The sequence below is a fragment of the Neoarius graeffei genome, chromosome 6, assembly GCF_027579695.1.
Source record: "Neoarius graeffei isolate fNeoGra1 chromosome 6, fNeoGra1.pri, whole genome shotgun sequence".
Classification (NCBI taxonomy): domain Eukaryota; kingdom Metazoa; phylum Chordata; class Actinopteri; order Siluriformes; family Ariidae; genus Neoarius; species Neoarius graeffei.
In genome coordinates this window covers 40,418,757-40,429,564 of record NC_083574.1, presented here as the reverse complement: position 1 = coordinate 40,429,564, position 10,808 = coordinate 40,418,757, and positions in this window count along the sequence as shown.

The window sequence follows — 10,808 nt, the reverse complement described above, 5'->3', positions numbered from 1 at the left end:
GCATATTTGCTTGAATCAGGTGAAAAAAATCTGCCAATGGAACTAGTCAAATTTGACTTGGTAAGATTTCTTAAAGTAAGATGAAAAATCTAACCTGTTTTTAGATGAAATAATTCCAAAATAAGATTGGGGAACTTATTATTATGCGAGATCTGATTCACTCAAAATAATCAAAATAGTTCTTATAACAAGATCGTACTTCTTACATTTAGCCATTCAAGTCTTTTTTATTTCTTTATTTCATTTTAAGGGTATTTCACTTAAATTCATGACAAAGTCTTAGCAGTAGAAACTGAATTTAAGATAAATATACTAATATTCGGATTGTTAAATTCTACAACTAAGCATTGCTAGCTTAAAAGATTCTCCTTTTGTGACCTGTAATTAGTAAAATACTCTAGATACGAGACCAGAGACTATCTTGAATCAAGTTGACGACACGTGTAGCATTGCAACAAGTTTATTTTTTTTCCCATTTCAACATTCAAGCATTAAAACATCTCTTAAGATTCCACTTCCCCAGGACCTCAGGCACCAAAAAAAAAAAAAAAAGTCTACGCATTTTGACTTACAGTGCTTACACAACGCCAAAGCAACAGTGCATTTTGGGGGCACTGACTATTCATGTGTACGAGGGGTTTACAAGATCAGGCACAAAAAAAATCCCAAACAAACAAACACTGAACTTAACTCACAGCATTCCAAAAAGACCTCACTAAAACGCCCTCCACTCACTCATAGGCTTTTTGAAGGCACTTGTCTGGTCTCGAGTCTGTACAGCATCTAGAAGGAGCTCACTCTGAATGACTGAGAAAACAGTCGCAGTAAACTTAGGATCTGTAAGCTGGAGTTGAATTGTAATGAAAGATTCAAAGATTTCAGTAAAGTTCATTTATTCCCAAAACAAGCATACTTTTTTTTCTTGAAACAAGATGAACCGCATTTGACAAATGTCCAAAATGTACTTACTTGTTTTAAAAAAAACTTGTTTTATTTTCAAAGGTGCTCCAAATAAGACTTTTTCAAGACATTTTGTCTCTACAAGATTTTCAAGATGGACTGTCTAAAAACTAGCCTTTCTAGCTAAATGAGGTTTTGCTTGTTGGGCAATTATGTCTTATAATAAGGGTGGCTAGATGTTTTGACTTGAAATTAGACAAATAAACTCATCTCATCTCATTATCTGTAGCCGCTTTATCCTGTTCTACAGGGTCGCAGGCAAGCTGGAGCCTATCCCAGCTGACTACGGGCGAAAGGCGGGGTACACCCTGGACAAGTCGCCAGGTCATCACAGGGCTGACACATAGACAGACAACCACTCACATTCACACCTACGCTCAATTTAGGCCAAGTTTACATTAGACCGTATCTGTCTCGTTTTCTTCGCGGATGCACTGTCCGTTTACATTAAACCGCCTGGAAACGCCGGGAAACGGGAATCCGCCAGGGTCCACGTATTCAATCCAGATCGTGTCTGGTCCGGTGCTGTGTAAACATTGAGAATACGCGGATACGCTGTGCTGAGCTCTAGCTGGCGTCTCATTGCACAACATCACTGTGACATCCACCTGCCTGATTCGCTGGTGTTGGTCATGTGACGCGACTGCTGAAAAACGGCGCGGACTTCCGCCTTGTATCACCTTTCATTAAAGAGTATAAAAGTATGAAAATACTGCAAATACTGATGCAAATACTGCCTATTGTGTAGTTATGATTGTCTTTAGGCTTGCCATCCTTCCACTTGCAAGTGGTAAGTGACGCGCATACCCGATATGCACTGGGATCACACACACAGCGGCTCAGTCCCGAATCACTGCTCGTGCGCTTCACTCGCGCGCTCTGTGAGCTGCGCAGGGCCGGAGTGCGCACCCTCCAGAGGGCACTTGCTGTTCAGGGCGGAGTGATTTGGAGCGCAGGGTGCCTGCGGAGCCGAGCGTATCCGTGTATTGGCGTTGCTGTGTGCACACGAATCGTGTATTGGCGTTGCTGTGTGCACGCTAATCGTTTTAAAAACGTTAATCTGATGATCCGCTGATACAGTCTAATGTAAACCCCACCTTAGAGTCACCAGTTAACCTAACCCGCATGTCTTTGGACTGTGGGGGAAACCGGAGCACCTGGAGGAAACCCACGCGGACACGGGGAGAACATGCAAACTCCGCACAGAAAGGCCCTCGCCGGCCACGGGGCTCGAACCCGGACCTTCTTGCTGTGAGGCGACAGCGCTAACCACTACACCACCGTGCCGCCCACAAATAAACTTCCTAAGATTTTTATTTTTTGCAGTGAGGGGAATAATAAAAAAGTGAACACCAACTGTTACTGTTACAGACTTGCCTGGAAGAGGACCCAAGTTTATTTTGCCCCATGTACAGTACAGTGAGGAGGAGGGTAAGAGAGACAAAAAAAAAAATCAACAAAGGATCACTGTTGGTGAATTACAAGAAAAAGTCAAATCTGGTGGTTTCTGAGTTTCCAAAAACATGCCAACAGATTATTTGGAAGGTTTGCCAGAAAAAAAAAGCCTTTTCTGTCAGTTAACCACAAACATAAGCACCTGAAGTTTGCAAAACATGACTACAACTGTGACTGGAACCGTGTTCTCTGGTCTGATGGAACAAAAATAGAGCTTTTGGGCAATAAACACTCAAGGTGGGTTTGGTGTATAAAGAAGGACGGCTATAATGAGAAGAACCCGATCCCAACTGTAAAATATGATGGAGGTTCTGTGATGTTTTAAGGATGTTTTTCCTCCAAAGGCCCTGGAAACCTCATTAGCGTACATGGCATCATGGACTCCATGAAACACCAGGACATTTTAAATCAAAATCTGGCTGCCTCTGCCAGGAAACTAAAACTGGGTCGTCATCAGATCTTCCAGCAGGACAATGATCTGAAGCACATGTCCAAATCAACACAAAAATGGTTCACTGACCACAGAATCAAGCTTCTGCCCTGGCCATCTCAGTCCCCTGACCTTAACACCAGTGAAAACCTGTGGGCTGAGCTGAAGAGGAGAAGCACAAGAGAGGGCCGAGGACCCTGGATGATGTGGAGAGATTGTGTAAAGAGGAATGATCTCAGATGCCCTGCTCTGTATCTCCAACCTTATAAAATGTTACAAGAGAGACTCAGTGCTGTTTTACTGCCAAAAGGGAGGGTGTACGAAGTATTAAATGCAGAGGTGCTAATAATAGTGGCACATGTGTTTTTGTTGAAAATAATTATTTCTAGATGAAGGATTTGTTTTTCTCTGAATAAATTTTTCCAATTAAAGGTTGGATTTTTCTCATTTTTTCCGTCTGAGATGAAGCGACTTCACCAAAAGGTGGATTTTTTTTCCCCTAACGCTTTTTACTAATCTTTACAAGCAGCCAATAATCATGGAGGACACTGTACATATAAAAATAGAAAAATGTTCAAATCTGATTGATTTTCCATAAAATCTTATGCCTGGATCATACAACATGATATTCACGATGGGTACCATGTCAGATTACGCAATCATTGGGCCATAAGTTTTTGTCCTGTCTTGGTCAGGAAATTGGGAACACTACAAGTTTGACACTGACCAATCATCATTCACGTTCTTGCGTGTCATCGGGGAGTAGAGTTGACACATTTTCAATCCTGGCCATCAAGGAACACATCATAGCAGTTGGCAAACTAGATTTTTTTTTTGTCTGGGTGCTGTGGGCCATCCCGGATGCCATATTGATATTCTTCAATTATGTCAAGGCCCGGGGCGGCACGGTGGTGTAGTGGTTAGCGCTGTCGCCTCACAGCAAGAAGGTCCTGGGTTCGAGGGCCTTTCTGTGTGGAGTTTGCATGTTCTCCCCGTGTCCGCGTGGGTTTCCTCCAGGTGCTCCGGTTTCCCCCACAGTCCAAAGACATGCAGGTTAGGTTAACTGGTGACTCTAAATTGAGCGTAGGTGTGAATGTGAGTGTGAATGGTTGTCTGTGTCTATGTGTCAGCCCTGTGATGACCTGGCGACTTGTCCAGGGTGTACCCCGCCTTTCGCCCGTAGTCAGCTGGGATAGGCTCCAGCTTGCCTGCGACCTTGTAGAACAGGATAAAGCGGCTACAGATAATGAGATGAGATGAGATGTCAAAGCCCAAGTTCCCAATGTTCATATTCTGGCCTGACGCTGAAAGTTTGACACACACAACGGTGTTAAAATTGGGCTGAACTCGTGTAGTCTGATCCCAGGATTAGATTGTCAGTATTTATCACGTTGTCATTATAAGCGTTAAACCAGCATGATGGTGAGAAATTGCCACTCACCTAGGGGAAAAAACAAAACAAAACCAAAGTTATGCATGGCTGCTTCGCCAAAAATAGACAGATGTTTCATTTAGTTATGATCAGCACGGCCATGTTTGTCCGTGTTTGATAGCTGTCATGTATGATAACGTTACAAGAAAAAAAGGTAACGTTTACAACAGGCGGCACGGTGGTGTAGTGGTTAGCGCTGTCGCCTCACAGCAAGAAGGTCCTGGGTTTGAGCCCCGTGGCCGGTGAGGGCCTTTCTGTGTGGAGTTTGCATGTTCTCCCCGTGTCCGCGTGGGTTTCCTCCGGGTGCTCCGGTTTCCCCCACAGTCCAAAGACATGCAGGTTAGGTTAACCGGTGACTCTAAATTGACCGTAGGTGTGAATGTGAGTGTGAATGGTTGTCTGTGTCTATGTGTCAGCCCTGTGATGACCTGGCGACTTGTCCAGGGTGTACCCCGCCTTTCGCCCGTAGTCAGCTGGGATAGGCTCCAGCTTGCCTTCGACCCTGTAGAAGGATAAAGCGGCTAGAGATAATGAGATGAGATGAGATGTTTACAACAGGAGCAGATTACCTTGGGTTTTCAGTACGTTTCTGTATGCAGGAGACACAGATGTTGCTGTAGTATGATTTAGTCTAGAGGAAGGGAGCAAATTGCGAAATTTTAGTAGTGTCACGTTCAGACACAAAAGGCATGAGAGCCAGCCGAATAAGAAAAGCGATCAAGTCAAAACGAATAATACACAGACAAGCATTTTAATTGGAGTTTTGAAAAAGTCGGCAGAGATCCTTCATCCTGACCGACTTAAACTTGTGTCTTAAATCTCTCTTTGGTTTTCTTTTATTCACGTACTTTGCCTCAGCGATTACCAACCACTGTGTCTGATCCATTTCGACACTCCTGAAACTGCACAAGATTGCTCAGGAATCCATCCAATGCAATCTACCAAAAAAAAAACCACACACACACCAGTTACTAACACTCTACAGGAATGCGGCAACATCTTCCTTCTTGACGTCATCACTGTGTTCAGTCATGGGACGGTGAGGGACAGATGAGCAACATAAAAAAGTCAGACTTGATGAAACTCAACGTGTCAGCCTTGTTTCCACACACCAGCTATACCTTGGCTCAGAAAGCTGCATTTCATATCAGACAGAAAGAGGCAATCTTTATCTCCTTTCTAATTCACTGCTGCCAAAAAGAACAGCTGTTTTCTTTCGACTTGTATTCATCTTTCTAAACCCAAGGCTTTCATCACCAACAGTTACACATTATTTGCATCTGAATACGCCTCTGTAGGCTACGTATGCAGCGGGAGACTTTACTGTAGCATATACCATGGGCTGTCTTTGACCCATTTACAGGCAATGACGTCATGAAACCAAGCAAAGATACCATCTTGATTAGGACCCATGAGAACAATCTTTAGCTCTCTTGTTTTGTTGACCGTCTGTGCAGTTGCCGAGATGAGACAAGACAAGGAGCTCATGTCCCTGCTGGATATACACTGACGATAGTAGACCATGCAGTCCTACAGAGCCCAGGCTGAGACGAAAAGCAGTCCGTAGCTACCATTCGGCATTCTTGATCTGGCTGTCATCCTTCCTGCCCAGGAATGAATAAGACTTAACCATATCATGCAAAATGATGACCTAGCACTTAGTCATACAGCTGATTGTGGCACAGGAAGCGTTTTGTTTTGGATGTAAAGAGGCATACGAGTTAGGCGCTTAAAAAAAAAAAAAGGGTTTTAAGCTTTCGCAAACTTGAGATTAAGATGATCCCTTCATGTTTCCTCCAGTATGCTTTTTTTTTTGTGTCCAGACTACCCACTCTTACTCTTACCCATGAATTGCTGTATTTACTCTGAAAAGATTAAAACCCCCCCCACCTTTTTTCACCCCCAACATGTAGTCACAAGCCACAAACAAAATCACTTGTTCAAGTCGAAAATGAAACAAGCATCCGTTATGACTTGATCAGATCATGCATCTTTACAGAAATCCCCTACTATAGGCCACTCTTTGTTAACACACACCACAAAATTCAGTAATCACATAGAACACATTTTCAGGTTGCTGTAAAAACAAATGGCACAAGTGTGAAATGTTAGATTGTGTATAAGAAGGCAGTGCCTTTATTCTGTGAATGCTCTTTACAGGTTCTCAAATATCATGACATGATGTATTTATGCGAATGTTTCACGGTAAAATTGTAAAGGAATGTTATACCCTGTAAACAGCTCTGTATAGGATAGCATTTTCTATACATACATGTACATTATCGTCACTATTTTAATAATAACAATAATAATAACAACAATAACAGGAAGACAAATTGGCATACTTAAAAAAAAATCAAACATTTTGGTTGACATTACTGTCCAATTTGCATATGCTTTACACCACGGTTTTGTTCAAATACCATGAAGCCCCTTCTGACCTCATGTATGAAATTCATTTACAGGTCAGATGGGTTAGGTTTTACATCGGAGTATAAAACACGTAGACATGTCCGGTCTACGCCGTGTTTCAGCCAGACGGCTTTGGGCCGTAGAGGATAATTCCCAAGCTCCTAATGTAGGGCACTAGAGGCCAAATCCACCCCCAATCAGAGCTTTATCACTGTCCCATGTTACCCGGTTAAATTAACTCTCACCATGAGAGCAATTTGGTTTAAACGATTAACACCACCATCTTATTATACACTGCTCAAATAAATTAAGGAAACACACAAATCACACATTGGAGTTTAATGAACAAATTATTCAAGTTGAAAACCTTCACTGATGTACATTGTATAATTTGTTGAGAACAAAATGACATAACTACGGTCAGTGGAAACCAAAATCATCAACCCATTGAGGGCTGGGTTCAAAATCACACCGAAAATCAAAGTAAAATTTGAAATCACATGCTGATCCAACTTGCGTGAATTTCATCACTGTAACTCAATGTGACGCAGAAGTGTGGATGGCCCCTGCCTGCCTATATGCACTCCTGACAACATCGAGGCATGCTCCTGATGAGCTGGCAGATCTCCTCACAGACCCCGATCAGTGAGCTCCTGGACAGTCTGTGGCGGTACTTGGCAGCATCAGATGTACAGACACAAAACATCCCATAGGTGCTCAATTGGATTTAGGTCAGGGGAACGTGAGGGCCAGTCAATGGCATAAATGCCTTTGTCATCCAGGAACTGCCTGCACACTTTGGCCACATGAGGCCCGGCATTGTCCTGCACCAGGAGGAACTCCGGTCCCACTGCACCAATGTAAGGTCTGGTGATCACTCTGAGGATTTCATCCTGGTACCTAACAGCACTCAGGGTACCTTTGGCTAAGACATGGAGGTCTGTGTGACCCTCCAGGGATATGCCTCCCCAGACCATCGGTGACCCACTGCCAAACCGGTCATGCTGGATGGTGTTACAGGCAGCATAATGTTCACCATGGCATCTCCAGACTCTTTCACGCCTGTCACATGTGCTCAGCGTGAACTTGCTCTCATCTGTGAAGAGAATGGGGTGCCAGTGGTGGACCTGCCAATTCTGGTGTTCCTGGTGAATACCAATTGAGCTGTACACTGCTGGTCTGTGAGCACAGGTACCATTAGAGGATGTCAGGCCCTCAAGCCACCCTCATGGAGTCAGTTTGGTCAGAAATCTGCCCACCAGTAGCCATGGAGGTCTGTGTGACCCTCCAAGGATATGTCTCCCCAGACCATCATTGACCCACTGCCAAACCGGTCATGCTGGATGGTGTTATAGGTAGCATAATGTTCACCACGGCATCTCCAGACTCTTTCACGCCTGTCACATGTGCTCAGTGTGAACTTGCTCTCATCTGTGAAGAGAATGGGGTGCCAGTGGCGGACCTGCCAATTCTGGTGTTCCTTGGTGAATACCAATCGAGCTGTACACTGCTGGTCTTTGAGCACAGGTACCATTAGAGGATGTCAGGCCCTCAAGCCACCCTCATGGAGTCAGTTTCTGACAGTTTGGTCAGAAACATGCCCACCAGTAGCCTGCTAGAGGTCATTTTGTAGGGCTCTAGCAGTGTTCCTCCTCGCACAAAGGAGCAGATACTGGTCCTGCTGCTGGGCTGATGCCCTTCTATGGCACTGTCCAGCTCTCCTCATGTAATGGCCAGTGTCCTGGTATCTCCTCCATGCTCTTGAGACTGTGCTGGGAGACACAGCAAACCTTCTTGTAACCGCACGTATGGAAGTGCCATCCTGGAGGAGCTGTGCAACCTGAGTGGGCGGCAGGTACCGCCTTATGCTGCCAGTAGTGACGAGGACACTAGCAAAATTAGAGAAGATTCAGTCAGGAAGGTTAAAGAGAGAGCAATGGTCTGTGGCCACCACATGCAAAACCATTTCCTTTTTGAAGGTGGCTTGCTTCTACCTCTCCATTACACCTGTTGTTACTTTCATTTGCACCAAAGCAGGCGAAATTGACTCACAATCACTTGTGCTTGCTAAATGGACAGATTGGCATCCCTGAAGTTTAACTAACATGTTATACTGTGATGATTAAGTGTTCCCTTAATTTTGTTAAGCAGTGTACGTACATAAAAACATACATACATAATGACATGAGATTATTATCTGATGACATACAGTTTCATTTGGTGCTCACTTTATTACCATGTGTGTCAAAATAAAAGTAATACAGTAGTACCTTACTCATGAACCACTTGTGCAATGAACACTAATCACCAGGATGCGATGCGTAAAGGATGGAAGCAGTTCAGTACACTTTCAACAGGCAACTCTTCCTCAAGGTGCCTGTGTAGGTGTTATCGAAAATCTACCTCTAACTTTAGGCTAAGGGTGTACAGTAACTATCCCAACAATTTGGATCGATGCACTCATTTAAAAGGCAATGACTGAAATCAATTAGAAAAAGCAGTCCTTCTCGACACAATCATTCACAAATGATCAGTAGGCTCACCCTAGATGCTATCAGAGGTTACTAAAATGAATTGTATCAGATCGCATATCTAATTGTTGCTCTATGAGGTTATATCAAATGGAAACCTGAGGTTCACACTTTAAACCACAGTTGATAACCTTTAGCAAAGTATTTCAGCAGACTGAACCAAGTATTAAAATACTGGAGCAGAGCTGCTGATAAATGTATGGGGGCAAAGAGAAAAGCAACCGTAGTTTAGTGACTAGATTTCTAAACATGAACCTGCTCATCTTCTGTAGCTGATCCTCTGCTGTGGTTTATCCAAGAACACAGATACACTATATGGCCAAAATTATGTGGACACCTACTCCCGTCATTCATTTTTATATTTGTACAGTGGTGCTTGAAAGTTTGTGAACCCTTTAGAATTTTCTATATCTCTGCATAAATATGACCTAAAACATCATCAGATTTTCACACAAGTCCTAAAAGTAGATAAAGAGAACACAGTTAAACAAATGAGACAAAAATATTATACTTGGTCACTATTTATTGTGGAAAATGATCCAATATTACATATCTGTGAGTGGCAAAAGTATGTGAACCTTAAGGATTAACAGTTAATTTGAAGGTGAAATTAGAGTCAGGTGTTTCCAATCAATGGGATGACAATCAGGTGTGAGTGGGCACCCTGTTTTATTTATAGAACAGGGATCTACCAAAGTCTGATCTTCACAACACATGTTTGTGGAAGTGTATCATGGCACGAACAAAGGAGATTTCTGAAGACCTCAGAAAAAACGTTGATGATGCTCATCAGGCTGGAAAAGGTTACAAAACCATCTCTAAAGAGTTTGGACTCCACCAATCCACAGTCAGACAGATTGTGTACAAATGGAGGAAATTCAAGACCAATATTACCTTTCCCAGGAGTGGTCGACCAACAAAGATCACTCCAAGAGCAAGGCGTGTAATAGTCGGTGAGGTCACAAAGGACCCCAGGGTAACTTCTAAGCAACTGAAGGCCTCTCTCACATTGGCTAATGTTAATGAGTCCACCATCAGGAAAACACTGAACAACAATGGTGTGCATGGCAGGGTTGCAAAGAGAAAGCCACTGCTCTCCAAAAAGAACATTGCTGCTTGTCTGCAGTTTGCTAAAGATCATGTGGACAAGCCAGAAGGCTACTGGAAAAATATTTTGTGGAAGGATGAGACCAAAATAGAACTTTTTGGTTTAAATGAGAAGCGTTATGTTTGGAGAAAGGAAAACACTGCATTCCAGCATAAGAACCTTATCCCATCTGTGAAACATGGTGGTGGTAGTATCATGGTTTGGGCCTGTTTTGCTGCATCTGGGCCAGGATGGCTTGCCATCATTGATGGAACAATGAATTCTGAATTATAGCAGCGAATTCTAAAGGAAACTGTCAGGACATCTGTCCATGAACTGAATCTCAAGAGAAGGTGGGTCATGCAGCAAGACAACGACCCTAAGCACACAAGTTGTTCTACCAAAGAATGGTTAAAGAAGAATAAAGTTAATGTTTTGGAATGGCCAAGTCAAAGTCCTGACCTTAATCCAATCAAAATGTTGTGGAAGGACCTGAAGTGA